The sequence below is a fragment of the Felis catus genome, chromosome D2 (assembly GCF_018350175.1).
Source record: "Felis catus isolate Fca126 chromosome D2, F.catus_Fca126_mat1.0, whole genome shotgun sequence".
Lineage (NCBI taxonomy): Eukaryota > Metazoa > Chordata > Mammalia > Carnivora > Felidae > Felis > Felis catus.
In genome coordinates this window covers 50,201,420-50,217,932 of record NC_058378.1, presented here as the reverse complement: position 1 = coordinate 50,217,932, position 16,513 = coordinate 50,201,420, and the positions used below count along the sequence as shown (strand labels likewise).

The following is a 16,513-nucleotide window of genomic DNA, read 5'->3' as shown; positions in this document are numbered from 1 at the left end:
AGAATTGAATTGTGGACATGCCGTTGGTGTCGGATTGCTGGAAGACTTAAGAATCAGAGAATACTGTATTACATATAAGCCACCGCAGTCTCTTCTAGCCTTCCGGAATTGCTGGCAGGTTCTGAGATTTGTTGCAAGTCCAGATTCATCATACCTACTCGTCGTGATTTTTTAATCTTGAAGCCCATTAACCTTTGATCTATTTCTTTGCCTACTGAAGAAGAGCCCTACGTTTTCATTTCTCTTCCTATGAAGACCTTTGATGTCTTGAGACACTGTAGTCATCTTTCGTGGACCCTTCTGAAATTGTTCTATTTTTCTTGATTTTCAAGTGAATGGAACTGTAGCATTATGGATGCTGATGTTTGATACAAGGGGAATTACATTTTTTTAGTTTGTCCCTATTTCCCCTCGATGATGGCCAGAAATTATATTGACTCTCTTGATCACAGAAGCACTTGAACTGATGATACCTTTAGGGACTATTCAATAATAGATTTACACCTTTTTTTTTTTCATCATTTCTGAAATAACAAACATTATTATGTGTTCACAGGTTTAGATACATGTAATACACTATTGACTCAAAAGGAAATATATATCCAAATGATATTATCCTCATAAAAGCAGCTACCTTGGGAATTTTTAAGGTCAGTCTATTGTTCACAATATTTTAGAGCCTCATGTTTTGAAACTGCTTTAAATCTTTAGCATATTCTTTTGAATGTCCTCAACAATGGCTATTCACTCCAAGAAAGTGACTATGATTTTTGGAAACATGAAAAATCATTGGAAACCATGTCTGAGTGTGATATTGATTATTCATTTGAGCAGTACTGTTAAGGTCAAAATAGTGTGTCTATAAAATGGTGGGCCTGGTTTCCTTATTTAAATGAAAACAATACCAAGGATAATTGTAAGGCTTTTTTGACAATGATAATACCATTGATATACCCACATTTAGTAGAGATAACTGTTTAAAAGTAACAAGTATAATCACTCTTTCTTTCCTCATGAGAGACTCCTTCCATGAGGCTGTAAGATATCTAGTGCCGACAGGGAAGTGAGCCACTCTCTAGTCACTTTCCTGACATATCAGTTCTCATTTTGACTCTTGTCACATCAAAGCTTCTACTTACCCTGATACTGTGCAGAATGATCTCAACCAGACCTTGCCATGTCTGGCTATCGCCTGTATCTCAGTTCCCCTTGAGCTTTTTCCATCCTGGGACATATCCTTCCTCCTTATTTCTTTTATAAGTGGGAAGTGGTCCTTTGGGAATCCATACTGCTCAGAAAAGGGGCATCTGTAGATTTGTAAGGCATCATTTGGTGGAGAACTGTCATTGTAATTGGTTTGTTGCTGCTGGTATCCCAGGCGTACGTATTGCAATGCCCAAATTAATTAAAGCTAGATTATTTAAAACATTTTTTAAGTTTATTTATTTATTATGAGAGAGATGGGGAGAGAGACAGAGAGTGTGGGGGAGGGGCAGAGAGCTAGGGAAAGGGAGAGAATCCCAAGCAGGCTCCACATTGCCAGCGTGGAGCCTGATGTGGGGCTCGAACCCACAAACCTTGAGATCATGACCTAGGCTGAAACCAAGAGTTGGGTATGTAACCTACAGAGCCACCTAGGCGCCCCAAAACTAGGTTATTTTCAAACCTCACTGACTCTCCCACAGTCTGTTCGAGGATGAGGGGGTTTGGTTGCCAAGCTCTCAGCACTTCTGGAGGCTTGGAATTAATTCAGAAAGGAAAGGGAAATTCTGTTATGCAAAATCAAGGTACCATGATGCCACCGACAGTGAGGAGCAGGTACCCAGATCCTCTTCTGAAAGGCTATTGCGTATGTGACTCCCTGAGCACAGTGCCTCGCCTGTGGATCAGTGCTCACAAAATAGTAGCTTGTTGCTATTTTGATGATATTCATCTATAGAATTAAAATGCTGAGTTGTCTTTTGGCCACACCATCCTGGGTATTTCCTTTAAATACCCAATTAGTCCGTCAAATGTTATTCCCCCTTAGAGAAGTCTTGTTGCCTTGCCCAGGATGGCCATGCTCGTTTGGAGGAATCTGACCCTTTGTACAGATCCCACAGATCTTCCCAGCCAGCTGTGAAAGGGATTGATGGTGGCCCTCCAGCAGCTTTCTGGAGCACTGCCGCCGGGCAGTGAGAAGGTCTTCATTTCATCCCATACTTCCAAATTTCATCCTTGAGCGTCTTTTGACCTGCGGGGGTCCATTCACTGCTAGGAAGCAACACGGATCTCTTCTGGAACACTGTGTATCTACTGCTTTCTGACCTGGGACCTTTGAACTGCCAACTGCAAAAGGAACTTTTCCTCAGAATTACATTATCCATACTAGAAGCTGAGTCGAGAAGAGGAGAAATAAGGGATCTAGGAGGCCTCTGTTTCTGTAACATTGGTTTCCTCTCCTCCCTCTGTTTCTACTTAGTACATGTCACGGTCACATAATTTACATATGTAAATTACAAATTACATTTGGCTCTGGTTTTTCAAATCTTTCTTCCCCAGAAAGATTTAATGATCCTTTTTTTGTTTGTTTGTTTGTTTGTTTTTAATCCTAAACCTCCTTCTTTGTCTGAGGTTGAGGGGATGTCCATTTCTCAGTCTTTGTGGACTTCTTGTTTGTTTCATAAACCACAGGAGGCTTTTCCATATAACTTGAGATGCTCACCCGTGCCAGGCAGTGAGCTTGCTGCCCACCAACCCTGCAAGACACGCATCAGCTTCCCCTTCCATCTTCTGGGGACCAAATAGCTCATTAGGAACTATTTCAGCTAATTGCCACAAATGCTAGAGATTTCTGCCTCTGCTCTGGTTAATTTTACAAAATGACTCCAGGCTCTTGACTTTTTCTGGGTCTTTTCTTTTTTTCTCTTTTTCTCTTTGTTTCTTTTATTCTAGGTTGTCTCTGTTGCTCTCAGACGGTCAACAGCGATCTCACACTTGGTTACAGATTTGTCTGTGATACCTCCCACCCCCCCCCCCAACACTATGACTACTGCTTACCGTTGGTGGGCCCGAAACCCATAACTTGTTCATGTAGAAGATACAGTGGAAACACACTGGCCTTTGGAACATAGACTTGAGCCATTCATCAGCCTTTTTTTTAAAGTTTATTTATTTTTTGGGAGAGAGAAAGCAAACGGGGGAGGGGCAGGAAGAGGGAGAGAGAGAACCTCAAGCAGGCTTTGCACTGATCGTGGGATGATAGCCCCAATGCGGGATTGGATCCCATGAACTGTGAGATCGTGACCTGAGCTGAAATCAAGAGTCGGATGCTTAACCAACTGAGGCACCCAGGCGCCCCCCCCCATCAGCCTTTTTTGCTGTGTTCTTAATTAGTTGCGTTTTTGAGAAATGAGAACCAAGTAAATTGAATTTATATTATTCGACACTCTATTCTAAGTGAGGAATACCAGTTTAAGACATGAGTGATTAAGTACCTGCAAAGCCGTACTTCTCAATCTTATAGACGATTGTCTTGTAGAAATCAAAATGTTTATTTTCTTGGTTCAGATTATTCTCATTCCAAGATCCTGCAAGTATCCAATATAACTCAAGCCTTTATTTATACTTACTCTGAAGATGTTAAGTAACTCCTTCCCTTGCCCCCAGAGAAGACAATTCTGTCATTGTCCACATTCTTTCAAAACACAGGTCAAAGAAGACCGAATGAGATTCTTATGGGAGCCTAGAATGTCCTGAGCAAGAACGTCCGATTCTCATTCCATCCAGTACAGGTGTTAAGGTGGACATGTTCATTCCCTGTTATTAACTCATCAAATATTGCATCACTGAGATGTCTGGGTGGTTGTCGGTTAAGCATCCGACCTCAGCTCAGGTCATGATCTGGCGGTTTGTGGATTCAAGCTCTGCATCAGGCTCTGTGCTGGCAGCACAGAACCTGCTTGGGATTCTCTCTTTCCCTCTCTCTGCCCTTCCCCTGCTTGCACGCATGTGGGCGAGGGCTCTCTCTCTCTCTCTCCCCCCCCTCAAAATAAATAAATAAACAACAAATATTGCATCACTTTGTAAGAGGAGAACAGACTTGGAAATTATAGTGAAAGACCATGCTGGAATAAATTTATTTTACATACACACACCACACCATACCACATACCCCACACCACACATACACATACATGAAAAGAAAAACAACAATAAAAATTAAACTCTGCCAATTGAATTGTTTCCTTAGACAACCTTAAAATATGATCAGAAAGCTTCTCTTTCCACAGATTTCTTGTTTTCAGCCTGTTGGGAAGAAAAGAAGTGAGGGGTACCCTTTAATTCATGTATGAGAGAGTGGTCCCAAAGCAAAGCCCTCTCAGGTATTACTGGAGGGAGAAAGATCTTGACAAGTTTGAATAAGGACAGTAAACATAAGCGTGATAAACATAATAAATGGGAAATGTTATCTCTGTAAAATATATAAAAAAGCATATATAAATGTATGGAAAATGGAAAAACCCAGCTTACTTAGTTACAACTGTGTAAAAATGGTTTTGTTACCGTTTGTAAGAAGGCTATGAGTATTATGAGACTTTCAAAAAATACACGAAAAGACCATTCATCATCTTATTTTCCTCACACAACTACTTTCTATTTTTGTACATTCCTTTCTCATTTTGTCTGTATGCATCTGTATTTTCTGTAGGTGTGCTCAGAGCACGCACATTTTGTGTTCTGACTTTGGGTTTGCCCAGCATAGGTGTGTTTTTGGTGCTGCCCCAGTCCTCATGACCATCGTTGGGAAAGGCTTCATAATAATCCATGGCTTGGACATGCCCTCCCTGTACCTCTTAGGAAAAGTCATTAAAAGGGAAGAGAATGTGGCTACGGATGTTTGGTATACAGGTAATTGCCTGCAAAGAATTGCTGTGTGCATTTCAAAAGGACCAACTAAATACTGCAAAGAAGTGAAAATTGGCTTACATGTTCAAAAGACATTGTATTTCTTGGATGTATTGTTTTCTCTTTCATTTTCTCTGCCACTCTCTCTCCATTATTTACTCTTTTGTATCGTCTCTGTAGCATAAGAGAAAGTTGACATAGCAACATGAAGTCATTGGGTGGCTCCTTGGCTTTTTTCCTTTGGATACTCTAGCAAAAGAAACATGGGTACTTTCAGCTATAATGAAGATACTCATTGACTAATAATTTGCTAATCATGTCACTACTGGAACTAGTAACTGGTATGAGTTTAACTTAGGTAAGTATTTTGTGAGTGTGTACTGTGTTAATACGTGAATTTTTTGGTCGGTGCTAGGTGCTTTTACGTGTACTTCGCCCTTCAATCCTCATTAAAGCCCTATTAGAGAGGAACTGTTAACTCCCACAGACACAGCGGTAGACTGTGATTCAGCAAGCTAAGTCCCGTGGTCAAGGCCACTCAGCCAGCAGTTGTCTGAGTTGGGTTTCTGAGCCGGAGATGTCTGGCCCCGCCCCAAGCACGCTGTTGTGCATGCTTAAAAATGTGATCTAGCGTTTGTATTTGTGGCAGTTTTAAAGGCATCAAGGTCAGTAGTAGAGGGAGGAGGGAACCCCTGGAATCCTTTAACGGGGGAGATCCTGTCAGAGGAATGTGGATTTCTTTTTTCTCTTAAAAATGTTTTTCTAGGGGCACCTGGGTGGCTCAGTCGGTTAAGCGGCCGACTTCGGCTCAGGTCATGATCTCACAGCTTGTGAGTTCAAGCCCCGAGTCCGGCTCTGTGCTGACAACAAAGAGCCTGGAACCTGCTTCGGACCCTGTGTCTCCCTCTCTCCCTGCCCCTCCTCTGCTCGTGCTCTGTCTCTGTCTCTCTCTCTCTCTCTCTCTCTCTCAAAAATAAATAAACATTAAAAAATTTAAAAAATAAATAAAAATGTTTTTCTAGGGGCACCTGATGGCTTAGTTGGTTAAGCATGACTTGACTTCAGCTCAGGTCATGATCTCACAGTCGTGAGATCGAGTCCCATGTTGGGCTCTGTGCCTGCTTAAGATTCTCTCTCTCCCTCTCTCTGCTCCTCTCCCTCACTCACGCTTTGTCTCAAAAAAAAAAAAATTTTTTTTTTAACCGTGTTATGTCACTATGTCCAGCTGCATCATGGCCTAAGAGCCTCTTGTAAGCCTCCTTCTCAGGGAACTGCTCTTTGAGAACATTTTTCACACGCAGCCTCAGAACACACATATGTGCTCCAGTGTGAAGTCTCTGGAGAGGGGAGGATGATAGGTCTTCTTTTGCAGTTTTTGAGGTTCCACTTGATATAACTGTTATCCCCCCCATGCTATCTCAATATAAAAAATTATAATAATCAGGGCACCTGGGTGGCTCCGTCAGATAAGCGTCCATCTGTGGCTCACGTCATGATCTCATGGTTTGTGAGTTTAAGCCCCACATAGGGCTCTGTGCTGACAGTCCTCTGTCTCCCTCTCTGCCCCTCCCCCCCTCAAAAATAAATAAACATTTAAAAAATTATCATAAAATATTGAAATCTTATCCCTCTCCTATGGCTCATGGAGGCAGTCTGTAACAATTAGGGTAGTAATAGCTAACATTTATTTGAACGCTTATGCTGTGGGGCGGGTCTATGCTTCGTGATATAATATGGGTTACTTATTTCATTTTCCAAATAACTCCACGAGGTAGGCATTGGGATTTGAAAGGATCAAGAAAAAACACTCATCTTTTCCCTAAATTCTGAACCAGTGTAGAGGTAGAAACAGATATCCAACAGAAGAAGATCAAAATGCCACCTCCCGTGCTAATGATTACCGATAATTGGGGAATGAGGCTTGGGACTACCAGCCAAGTAGGATTGCAATACTTTCGCCATAAACAATACAGATTTACCTAGTCGCAGTCCCTGCCAGCCCCAGACAACCACAGGCTTACTGGCAAGGGCACCTGCCCCTATCTCATTTATAGTGTGGAAGACCTGAGAAGGATGAGCACGGTCTACTAACAGGCAGATCCCAAGTGGAGGGGCGGGGGGGCGGGGGAGACAAGGGTGAGAAAGGCGGAACTGAATATGTGCAACTGTATCTGTTTCTCCCAAACTCACAAATCAGGTAACTGCTTTCCTCCTATGGAGAAAAGGAAGTGAGGAGGTTGAGACAGGTTAAGGATGTCACATCTGCTGGAGTCCCTGACACATGGAATCAATTGAAAGAAGGCCTTTGTCCCCATTTGTAGGTATTGTACATGGATCTGTCCTACAGATATGGCAGCTGAGGCACTGAGACACTAAATAAGAGTTGCGATTAGTGAGTAGCAGAGAAGTCTAAATGGGGTCACTCTGTAAGTGATGGATGGAGCCAGGAACACTGGGGTGGGCTTCAGCGTGGCTCAGGTACAAGACAAAGGGAAATTCAAAAGGGAGGGCAGATGTGAGAGGCACACAAGCAGAAGCCATGAGTTGCACTCGCTGGTTATGAGAGCTGGGGAGTTGTCAAGGGGACTCAGAGTGTTCTAGTATGCCTAGTTGGAAAATACTGAAAGCATTAAACGTGTGCGTGCACACACACACACACACACACACACACACACTGTGTTTCCAGGGGAGAATAGCCTGTGCTCTTTTGGACATGTGAGTTTGAGGTACCCCGGAGGCTATTGGAAGTTTGAGTCCACAAGTTGAGGAATGTCGGCAGCAGAGAGGCAGATTTGGGCATTGTCCCTTTAAGGGTGAGTGCTGGCTGAAACTAAGGGGGGACTAAAGTAAGAGCAGCAAAGGAGGAGGTCAGTTTCACAACTGAGTTTTGTATTTGAAATAAGCCAAAAGGTTGGAGTTGGTAACCTTGAGCGACTTGCTCTTGTCTAAAGGCAAGCCTGGCTGCGGTTCAAGAATTGACCTCATCTTTTAACCAGAGCCCCGGTGCATGACACAAGCTTACAGCCCACACTGGTGTGCCGGACGGCTTCCATTTGTCCAAGTTCACTGTTTATCCATTTCCACCCTGGGAGACTGACGTGTGGGCTGCATCAAATGGGTCCCCCTTGAGTCCAGCTACTGAGAGGACTTGGAAGGCATCTGGAGTGCGAGGCTGGTGCATTTGTGTCCTTGGCTCTTTTACTGTCTGATCCTTGTGGACTGGCTGCTTTCCTTTGCTCAGGATTTTCTATGGTGACTTTATAGAAGGTTCCAGTAACTGTCCTTCAGACCTAGAGGTGGTAATATCTTCCACTATTACTACCCCCTGGGGACTCTACTGACCTTTGTTAGAGTTTATGAACACAGCTCACATCTTTCTAAATGTCTTTGTGGAAGCCTCCCCAACTTCCTGGCCTTGGATAAAAAAGGACCTTGGATAAAAAAACAAAACAAAACCAAAAAAAACACCTAGTAAACCAGAAGGAATTTATGGTCTCCAAGGCACCAACCCTACCCTTAATAGACAGAGAGGGGCTTCTAATTGGGGGGTCTCTGACCTGGAAAGAGACAAGAGAGTTAGTACAGGATATGCAAACCCACATGCACACGCAGCATCCTCATCCATAAACAGAGTAATATCTTACACAGTTGTCAGGCTCTTTCAAATGTTTGTAAGTGCCTTAGTGATTTGTAAAATAAAATATATTTGAAAATACCATGAGATTCATTTTAACTGTTGTCTTTATATATTTTCTTAATCAGTAAACATATTAAAAATATAACCATTGCTGGGGCACCTGGGTGGCTCAGTCGGTTGAGCATCTGACTCTTTTTTTTTTAACTGTTCTTTTTAATGTTTATTTATTTTATTTTTGAGAGAGAGAGAGAGAGAGCATGTGGGGGGGGGGGGGGTAGAGAGAGAGAGGGAGAGAGAGAAAGAATCCAAAGCAAGATCCGTGCTGTCAGTACAGAGCTCGAAGGCAGGGCTTGAACCCATGAACCGTGAGACCATGACCTAAGCTGAAATCAAGAGCCGGGCATTTAACTGACTGAGCCACCCAGGCACCCCAAGACACCGACTCTTGATTTTGGCTCAGGTCATGATTCCAGGGTCATGGGGTCGAGCCCCACATCGGCTCTGTGCTGAGCATGGGGCCTGCTTGGGATTCTCTCACTTGCCCCTCTCCCCAACTCGGGCTCGGTCTCTCTCAGATAAAATTAGCGCATATGTGTGTGTGTGGCCATGTTTGGCTAAGGAAATATTTTATTGATTTATTTTAGGAAATATTTTTAAACGTTTAGTGCAAACTCACACATGAAGAAGTTGGCAACTACTTCCAAGGCCTTTGCTGTTAAAATTCACCAGACTTTTCCTTGGGTCCCAAACTAGGAGGAGGTAGAATGAACTGGTTCCGTTCTAACTCGTTCTATCAGGATCGAGACAGAGGTGACCACCCACATCTTGAAAGAATTTTTGTAAAATCCTTTCCAAGTTTTTTTATTTCCAGAAAGAAACTCAGGTCCTCGGTCTTGAACCAAAAAGTACACCACATTCTCAGCCTTGGCAACACCTTGTCCTTTGCGTGACCTACCGCTTGAGCAGAGTCTGCGGAGCGCAAAAATAAACATCTCTAAGGGCCTGTGGAATTTGATGGCCTGTGCAGTGTGTGAGGCAGACCGTGGGCTGAGTGCCAGGCCCTGTAGGTGAGCCCTCCAGCAACCCGTGTGCATTTTTAGCCTCTCTCTCGGTCACCAGAAAGGCCAAGCCTTGATTAGAAGCGCGGGATTTTCAGCCTCACACCCACCTCTCTTTTTCAGAGAAGGGAGAGGGGCTGAAAATGGAGCTAATTGACCCTGTCTCTGCGAGGATGTCTCCATAAATTCCCAGTGGTGTGGGGTTCGGGAAGCTTCTGGTTTGGCGAACGCATGTAGGTGCTGGGAGAGCGTCATGGCTGGAGACAGCGTGGAAGTCCCGCGGCCCTTCGCACATACCTTGCCCTATGTGTCTCTTCCATCTGGATGCTCATCTGTGTCCTTTATCGTACCCTTTTACAGTAAACTGGTAAATGCGAGCAAGTGGTTCCCTGTGTTCAGTGAGCCGCTCTAGCAAAATAGTTGAACCCAAGGAAGAGGTCATTAGAACTGCCCGTCTACAGTGTGTTGGTCAGAAGTTCAGATGACATCCTAGGCTTGTGTCTGGTGTCTGGAGGTAAGGTGAGAGGCAGACTTCTGGGCCCGAACCCTCAACCTGTGGGAGCTGACACTATCTCTGGGTTGACAGTATGAGAATTGAGTCGAATTCTTCTTGGTGTGGGGGAAACCTCCACGTGTCTGGTGACCAGAAGTGACAGAAGCGTGTTTTGTGTGGGAGGTTAAGGAGACTCACAGGAGAGAAACACCCAGAGGGAAGAACCAGGTTTTCCCTACTCAGGAAGGAAAAATCTGAGGTTTTATATTATACTAGCAGTGAAGTTGTGTTTCCAGGTTTAGCCTGGTCGGGGGTCAGGATCTGGCCATGCTTGGTGTACTCAGTGAGATACATTCCCTTAAGGCTCTGTTACCCAGATGCTGGGAAGGCTGGTCAACCTGGTTTGACAGTGGGTAAAAAGAACAAAGAATGATGGGTAATTTCTTCCCCCCATTCCTCAAGCTCCCCTCCCCCCTTCCCCATGCGATTTGAGAAAATGTCCAGAACGTGAGAACTGGGGATATTCATTCCCTAAGTATTTATTGAGTACCAGTGTGCGAGGCACTGAAGCGTCAAGGGTCCCCGCTCCCAGGGAGTTCACACTCTGTGCAGACTTCACCGTGGCTTTCAAACGGCCATTCTCCACGACCCTGTATGACCTGAGGGGTTAAGTTCTAGCCCACCAAAATAACGGACTGGTCGCCCCTCCCATTCCAACCACATGGCAGCAACAGCGATTACAGAGCGAGGAAAATGTTGTGGTATAGACAGGCGGCACTGTGCTCCAATAAAAGGCTCTCTGTCAGCTAACAGAAAGACCCTATGAAATTCATCACAAGCCCCGAGGTTCTCCTCTGCAGCCAAGAAGCCTCTGATATAACATATTCTCACCTAATAACTCCATATGCCGTAAGAGTGCAAAATTAGACTCCGCAAGGCCACGGAGTTAGACTCCAGGATTTATTCACTGAACCACACAAATGTTGAACGCCAGCTTCCTACCAGACACTGTCCCAGGCCCAGGGATCTCTGACTGCATATTGTGTGTGTGTGTGTGTGTGTGTGTGTATACATACATGTACACACACATAGTTTTATCAAAGAGGGCTACAGCTCAGGCCTGTCACTTTTACATGCCCTTCCAAATAGGAGAGAAAAGAACTCCGTCACTGCAGAAGAAAACAGTAAGTGGGAGCAAGCTCCTGGTTATGAGTTGCACCATCAACAAACTATTAGACGCAGAAGTAAGCATTTTTTCTGACGTTGCTTAGACTCAGCAGCTTCTGTGGGTTAGGAGCTGGCGGCGAGGGAAAGAATGTTGCTTTCTGCTCTCTGCGCCTTACGGGAATCACAAGTCGTACCTTTTTCTCCCTTGTGTAGACCAAATACCATATAAATTGCTCTGCTGTTTATTCTAGGTCTTCTGTAACGTATTCCTGTCCCCGAAGTCTCACACAAGGTAGGAACTTGAGCAGCTGCATTGCCAGAAGTCAGAATTTCTCAGTTTAGTGCCCAAAGGTGCCCAAGGGACAGCCCCAGCTTTCTGGTCGAAGTCAGTAGTTGTACTCCCCTGTTACCAGGATCTGTTGGAGGACTAAGCAGAGAGAAGCAGAGAGGAGAGGGGGCAAAAGCGAATCACTAGTTTTTCTTTACTAAGAACAATATTTTTCCTAGCACACATGTGATATCATTGAGCAACAAAAATAAATAAATCCATATGCGTTAGGAGTCATCCCTAAGACCCAGAGACTCCGATGGAAAAAATAGTTGGGTCCCTGAGCCATAGACTGTGCAAACCCAAGCAGAGAGGACTTTCTTTAACTTCCCTCCCCATTCAGTCCTTGTCAGAGCTTGTGTTTGGCCCAGGCTACAAGTCTGCAGGGTTACCAGCTGGAACGCTTTGCTCCACTGCTATAAAGGCTATAAATGCTGTGCAGAAAAGTGTTGGAATCCTCTCATGGCATACTTGGAAGATTGCCCTTCGGTGTACCTGGCGTCCTCTGTGATTCCTCGCCACTGAAAGGATCAGTCAACTTGGATAGATTTCGGCATCTTCTGTGGAATGAACGTGGTAGCTCTCTCTCTCTTTTAGGCATTTATAAACCTCTCTCAGCACTGTTTTGGAGTTTTTAGTGTAAAAATAATGCAAATATTATGTCAAGTTTGTTCCTGGACATTTCATGGTTTTTGATGCTACTATAAAGTAGTATTTTTAAATTTTAATTTGTAATTGCTCACCCTAATATATAGAAATACTATAATTGACTATACAAGAAAAAATAATAAATTCCTGTTCGTCAAAAGTAATAGCTTCTGTTCTTCAAAATACACCACTAAGGAACGAATGGGCAAGCCACAGAATGGGAGAAAATATTTGTAATACATATGTCTACAAAGGGCTTGTATCTACAACATACAAAGAATTTGTATATCTCAATAAAAAGACAACCCCCCCCAAATGTGCATGATATTTGAATAGACAAAAGATGTATGAGTAGTTAATAAGTACATGAAAAAACTGGTTAGTATCCTTAATCATCAGGGAAGCACAAATTAAAACTAAAAGGTGTGGGGCATCTGGGTGGCTCAGTCGGTGAAGCGTCCAACTCTTGGTTTCAGCTAAGGTCATGATCTCATGGTTCGTCTGTTCGAGCCCTGCATCAGGCTCAGCACTGCTGGTGCAGAGCCTGCTTGGGATTTTCTCCCTCTCCCTCTCTCTCTGCGCCTCCCCTGTGCTCTCTCTCAAAAATAAATAAATAAACTTAAAAAGAAACTACAATGTGAATCCATTATACACTGGAGCATCTGGATTTCTGATACATTACTAATAATATTGTACAGCCATTTTTGAAAAAAAGTTTGGCAGTTTCTTCTAAAGTTAAGTATATACTTACAACATGACTCGGCAATTTCATTCCTATGTATTTACTCAAGAGAATGAAAATAGATGTCCACAAAAAGACTTGTATAGGCGATGTCACAGAAGCTTTGTTCATAATCGTCTAAAACTGGAAACAACATGTCCATCAACAGATGACTACATAAATAGATCGCAGTATATCCATTAATATAGGTTACTATTCAATAATAAAAAGGAATCTACAGATGCACACAGCAACCTGGATGAATCTCAAAACATTATCATGAGTGAAAGAAGCTGGAAACAAAATAGTCCCTGTGGTGTGGTTCCATTTTATGGAATTCTTGACTGACAAAACTAATCTATGTCGGACAGAAAGCAAGTCATTGGGGGCGTGGTGCTGAGGTTGGTTGAGACTGACTTCAGAGGAGCACGAGGGAATATTTGGGGTGATGGAAATGTTCTATATCTTGGTTGTGGGGTTGTGGTTATGTGAGTGTATACATCAAAAAGTCCTCAAAACAAAGACTTAAAAATGGGTGTGTTTTATTGTGTATGAATTGCACCTCAATTTCAACACGTTTCTAGCAGCCTTTGCAAGTTGAAAGTACTCTCTTGCATCTTTGCTCAGTCTTCTGGGATCAATATTTAGCCAAATCCAAGGTTAATCTCTAAGTAAGTGTTGTTTCTCCTTTCTGTGGTGTTTATCCCTCCCTCTCCTCTATGCCTGTCTGGCTTCGGGGAGAACTCATGCGTAATGGTGGAGGAGGTGGTTGGCATGCAGGTCCCTGAGTTCGTACTAGCCTAGGCACAGCTTTCCTTGGTGTTGGTGCCTGGGCGTCCTGCCCGCGACTCTCATCTGGCTGGTCTCTGGGTGTTGGCTTCTGTCCTCACTGTGTACCATGCTGACGCATGTGCTACTGGTGAAACTTACAGTCCGTACTGCCTTTATGGCCAGGACCTGGGGGGATTCCCCATCTTTCTTGTTGCAGATCCTTGTGTGAAGATCAGCCATGATTTCCGTTTGGCTCAGCCTGTTTCCCCTTTGCCACAGCCCTGCCTCTCATCGCTTAGATGTATTTCATGTCTCCACTGAGAATACGGAAGAGCATCTGGGCCACTTCTGTGTCACATGGGAGGTGAGGGACGGTCAGTAGGCACTGTCTTTGGCTTTCTCTCTGCCCTGACACATCACAGGCCAAGGGCACCCAATGAAGTTGGGTCTTTCCACAGTTACCCACAGGATACATAGCACAAGCCTCCTTATTGCAACCCCCTGCCCCAAATACCCAGTTTAATTCTTCGCTGTACCACTTACCTATCCCTGCTCAGGACTCGAGAGAATGGGAAAGGCAGCTCATCACTCTTCCTTTAAAAAAAAAAAAGGGGGGGCACCTGGGTGGCTCAGCCGGTTGAGCATCCGACTTCGGCTTAGGTCATGATCTCACGGTCCGTGAGTTCGAGCCCCTCGTCGGGCTCTATGCTGACAGCTCAGAGCCTGGAGCCTGCTTCAGATTCTGTGTCTCCCTCTCTCTGACCCTCCCCCGTTCATGCTCTGTCTCTCTCTGTCTCAAAAATAAATAAACATTAAAAAAAAAAAAAACCTTTCCCCTTCATCTCTGGGCAGGCTTCTACTTTCCCTTTGTGTGGTGGAAACTTCCCCTACAGCACAATCCTATGGTTCCTTATTTATGGATGAAGTTATTATGGACAGGACCCGTCTTCTCGTTTCCTACAACAATAAACTTCTGGGCTTAGCCTTAATGATAGAACGGGGCCAATGAGAGAAAACCAGCTCGCCAACCTAATATCAGATATTTCCAAAAATTATCTGCAGTAGAGGAATATTTTAGAAATGCCGAAAAAAAAAAAAAAGACTGGCAAATTTCATGATTCTTAAGTAAAAACAAAGAGTAGAATCAATCCGAGTTTACTGAGAGTGTCTGGACTACCAGGTAACTCACCTATGGGGGAAGAGGTCCTTAATAATCAGTCACCTGGTTTGAAACATCAGTAATTCAACTCCCTGGTTTTATAGATCAGGAAATGGTAGCAGAGAGGAGGTGATTTGCACAGGGTCATTACTAAGTAGTATCAGTTGGACCCAATGGTTTTGATTCCTGCTCTTGATATCTTTCTCCCACACACCCTTATCTGTTTTGTGGCTGCAAAGCAATTAATAAAGAAGCGTACTTGATGAAGGTTAAGGCACTGGACATAGAAGGGAATGGAGGAAGGAAAGAATAATAGACCATGTTGGGAGCCTAACAAAATGAGTGGTTCTAGGACCACTGTGGACTTTTCTCTAGCAGTGTCCTGACTGTAAGAAATATGTGGGTCTTCTGACAGAGGAGATCACTTCAGAAAACTTTACTGAAGGCAACATGAAAGATTTGCCCCCAAAATGTAGTGCTATATTGGAAAGTTATGGACCATTGGCAAGAATTCTTTGCAAATGTCTAGATTTTTGAAAGCAAGGAGGATGAAGTGAAATTGAGCATATAGCCTAATTTGTACTGTGAAGGAGTAATCTTAGTGGGACATCATAACATGGAGCCTCTTTTGTTCCAAAAAGATTTTTCTGAAACCAGAATGAGATGCAGAATGCAGTTATATTTCAGTGGTTGGACGTCAAAATGAAATAAATTGGAGGCTGATTAGTAAAATGACGAACTACGTGATGGTAACATGCTTCCTTTGCATACTGTTTTAGGTATACTGTTAACTCAGTAAAGGACTTTTTCATTATATTTGTGCCGTATCGGGCCAGTTAATTATTTATAAGAATGTGCAGACTAATACTGTAGGGGACCTGCAGGTTGCTCCAAAGTCTCTATGAAACTAGGTTAGCCTGGTCTAACTTGTGCTCTTCTGAAGGCGTATAAATCTAGTAAGTGACCTGTTTTGAAAGAAACACGAGTTATTTTTTGGGCAGTATACCCTTGTGTTATTAACCTGTGGGCTCCCTCCCCTTTCTTTCGTCATGAGCACTCACACAAATGGGTGCTCAGCCTTCACCATTATTTGCACGGCTTGTTGAAAGAAATGCCCAATAGCCGCTCTGAAATCTGGAGGGTGGATGGGCAGGCGCACCGTCCAAAATCCGCCAGACCACACGTCTCCACCTGCATCTCCGCATAGCGCTGCCAGGTGAGTCCCTTCTCTTCTCTGGGCTTCAGCATCATCACGGTGAAGGGGAGAAGACAGTGCCCAGCTCTGAGGCTTGGGAGGCTCAAGTGTGCCTGCTCAAGAGGACTGATTAATCATAGGACTGCGCACCGATGCTTTCAGAGCTGTTTCTCCCCACCCTGGAACCCCGTGAGAATGTTCCTGGGTCTGTGGTGTTACCCAGGTTGACTTTAACTTAACAACAGACCTCTGTTCGCTGTGCCGTCAGCTCGGCGCTGCTTGGGAGGGTTGCTCCCCTCTTTAATTTGGATTCATGCAATTGTATCTTTTGAGAGATCCTCTCAAGTTGGTCCTTAACTCCTAGATTGTGGGAATGCCAGGGAGAAGCTGCTCAGCTGAAACAAACGGAGACCGCAGAGGCGAAGTAAAAGTTAATGATGCTTAATGTT

At 43.9% G+C, this 16,513-nt stretch overlaps 1 protein-coding gene across 2 annotated transcripts in view; it reads left to right on the top strand.

Annotated features, from left to right (window-relative positions):
• Nucleotides 1-16,513, top strand: part of SLC16A12 (solute carrier family 16 member 12) — a 79,935-nt gene that overhangs the window by 34,677 nt on the left and 28,745 nt on the right. Inside the window, exon 1 of one of the 2 annotated variants that reach the window (XM_045040379.1) lies at nucleotides 15,778-16,085. The exons of the other annotated variant lie outside the window; for it this stretch is intronic. The gene's annotated coding sequence lies outside the window, so the exon portion shown is untranslated. Of the gene's footprint in view, nucleotides 1-15,777; nucleotides 16,086-16,513 lie in introns of those variants that run through there. 2 annotated transcript variants of the gene reach the window in all.